Source organism: Rattus norvegicus, chromosome 15 (assembly GCF_036323735.1).
Source record: "Rattus norvegicus strain BN/NHsdMcwi chromosome 15, GRCr8, whole genome shotgun sequence".
Lineage (NCBI taxonomy): Eukaryota > Metazoa > Chordata > Mammalia > Rodentia > Muridae > Rattus > Rattus norvegicus.
Window position 1 is genome coordinate 34,230,732 of NC_086033.1, and position 3,294 is coordinate 34,234,025.

General features: G+C 40.7%; 1 non-coding gene across 1 annotated transcript; it reads left to right on the forward strand.

The window, feature by feature from the left end:
* The first annotated feature begins 2,856 nt into the window (after positions 1-2,856).
* Positions 2,857-2,985, forward strand: LOC120097258 (small nucleolar RNA SNORA17). Its single transcript, XR_005494487.2, has one exon. It is a non-coding gene; the product is annotated as a small nucleolar RNA SNORA17 (small nucleolar RNA).
* Positions 2,986-3,294: the final 309 nt, after the last annotated feature.

Sequence of the window (3,294 nt, forward strand, 5' to 3'; positions counted from 1 at the left end):
GGCCATCCTACTGAAATGAGAATGATGTCACCAGAGTCAGCCCAGTCACTCCTTAAGACTTTTTGACATGGGAGATGATCTTATCCTGTGAACCTTATGAAATTCTTTGAAAACTTTATACATGTTTTCAACATATTTTGATTATTTGATTACCCACAAACACCCCCTCTCATGCCCCTCTTATGCCCGTCTAATTTCCACTCAGACCTTCTTCTCTGTTCATGAGCTTTTTTGATATTCTGTGCAAAGACCCTTCTGCCTACATCTCCAAACTCCAAAACCCCTTACACTTCACCAGTCTCAGAGGCCTCCAACTCATCATTCAATATCTTTTAACTAAATGGATTCTAAATCCTACCTCTTCACCTACATTACTCCCATGGTCAGTCAAAAGCCTAAGTGAACCTTCCACTTATTCAAGGCCTCTGCTTCATCAGTACTGCCTGTGTCCCTATCCACCTTACATTATATTTTCCATGACTACTGGAAACCCTACTCACTTCTTAATCCTAGACCTTAAAGGTGTTTTCCCCCTTCAATATCTCTAGATGTTCATACTTGATATCATTTTTTTGCCTTTACTTGGACAGATTCTCATAATTACCAAGCCCAACAACCTGGATTGTCTTTTCCCCAGGATTCAGACACAGTCCCTCCTTTTCTGGCCAGGCAATCACTAAGGTAATGGTCTATTTCCCCCTTTTCCTTCCTGCCTGCTACAGTATGTGGATGACCTCCTGCCTGCTTTAGTATGTGGATATTCTCCTGCCTGCTACAATATGTCAATAGCTTCCTCCTTTGTAGTCCTTCCCTCTCAGACAGCCAATACTGCCTCACTCATTACTTTCCTCAGTTCCAGGGGTTCCAAAGCTAAACTCTCCTCTCCTACAGTCACCAATCTTGGAATTTCTCTCACTCCAACCCATAAACACTTCACTGAAAATCCCCTTGCCTATTTCTGCCCTCAACAAAATGTGAACAGCTTTTCATGGGAGGGGGGGTCAATTTCCTCTGTTCAGGGGTCTCTGGATACTCACTTCTACATCCTCTATACTAAGTTGCTTCTGCATAAACATTTCTTGACAAGCAATTCCTTAAACAAACATACAAAATCTCTTTTCAACCCTGGCCCTCAGCCTCCAAATCTATGCACAGCTTTCCATCTTTACACTTCCAAAGAGCAATGCCCGTAAGTCTTGGAACACTTTCTAGTACTGGTGTTTACCCCTGTAACTTACCTCTTCAGAATCTAAGAAACGTCATTCTAGGGTGGCATCCCTGCCTAAGGGCTCTTGCCACAAATCTCTGCTCATCTCTAAATCAAACAAACTAACTGGGATTCCCCCTCACAGTGTATTCATATCTCTCTCTCTCTCTCTCTCTCTCTCTCTCTCTCTCTCTCTCTCTCTCTCTCTCTAACTTACAAAGGACTCCAAACCTCCTCCCTTAGATTATATCCCTCCAAACTTCTCTTATCAAAAACTCATTACCTCATTTCTTTCCTGTCCTAATGCAATTCCTTCATGTTTTCCCTTTACCACAACATTTAACAGACCCTGTTCACTCCTATCCAGAGACTCCCAATGATCTCCTCCCTCATCCCTCTCACATAAAGAGGCTCCTCTAGCAACTTATTCTTATACTCTTTATACATATGCCCCTCTCTTCTCCCAAGAGGCCACAATGTTGCAGGACACACAGTGGTTCCAGATTATGCTATCATCAAGGTGGCCTCCTTCACCCTCACACATTATGAATTATGAATAGCCTTCACCAGAGTCTTCCAAATTGCCAAACATACATTATTGATGGAGTATACAGACTCCACATATGTTTTCCTCAACACACTTGACCATCTGGAAGAAACAAGGAGTTCAAACACAAAAGACCACTCAATTACTAACTCTTCATATACTCATGAAAGTCTTACTTTTGTTTTCTCAAATTGTCTGAGTTCATTGCAAGGCACATGAGGCAGACCCCTCCATCATCAGTAAAGGCAATAATCACACCAACATGACAGCCAGTCAAGCTGCCTTTTTATCCCTTACAATTCATCACACTCTCTCTGTACCACCCTACTATATAACCCAGAAAACAACTTATATATTTGTCTTTTAGCACAAGACAGAAACTTCTAATTACATCAAACATTTCACTCTAATGATCAATCACTTTTATGCTTTCCTCAAAACCATCTGACTCTCACCCATTAGATAAGACCTTTTGAACAGAACTTAACCCAAACCTGCATTGTATGTCAGCAAAATAATACCACCTCCACTGTATGATTACCTCGTATTCCTACTCACCAAGTTATAAAGGCTTGAATTATAAAATCTAAAACAATGTTCAAAGGTATAAAATGCAAGTATAAGCCTGAGAATATAAAAGCTACCCCACGAGAGTCTGTAAGATGGTCTAAGGTAGTGTCTTAAGGTCTAAGGATGTGGAAGCTTAAGTAAGTTGTGAGGGTTTATTTATGAATTTGAAATATATAAAAAGGTGTTTAAGATTTCTTTTTCTCTGTCTATGCTATTGTTTGACTTTACTTTAACACAAAGATATAAATCTACTGCTCTTTCTACAATATATATTTCAGTAAGATTACAAAAAATGTAACAATTTTATCCCTTTTTATAAATCTAAGAATTCTCATAAATGGACTTAATCTACCTCACACAGATCAAATGAACTCCAAATTGACTTCTGTCAATCAACAGCCTAAAATTTCTCCACCTATTTCTGAGCATGGGATCTCTCTCCCTTTTCTTGGTCTTCTCGCCTTAACTACCAGGACCATGGGTGTGGAAATTTCATATGTACACCAAAGATTTTTTAAAAAGTTTCCTGCTTGCTGCCCTTAGAGCCATTGTAGATGTGGCTGCTCTTTCACATGTACATCAGTAGGTGGCAGAGTGGACAGGGGCTATGTCCACACTCAGTGTTCTGACCTATGAATATCTAAATGATGAATGTAACATTCCCTACAGAAAGGAAGCCTAAGACTACCTCCAGTACAGGACCAAGTCTCCAAACCGAGAGTTGGCCTGAGATGAACACCAGTCTGGCAACATGCAGGCCTAGAAGGGGGCAGATGACCCATGTGTGGCACCATAATGCATGGGCAGGGTACAGCACTCCTGAGACTACTCCTGGATAACCCCAGACACTCAGAGACCATGGGCACTACTAAGAAAAACAAGTAAGTAGTGGAGAAATGAAAGAAAAGAGAAACAGAAAGATGTGAGCACAATGAAGAAAAGCAGAACTGAAGGCTCAAGGTAGAGAGAA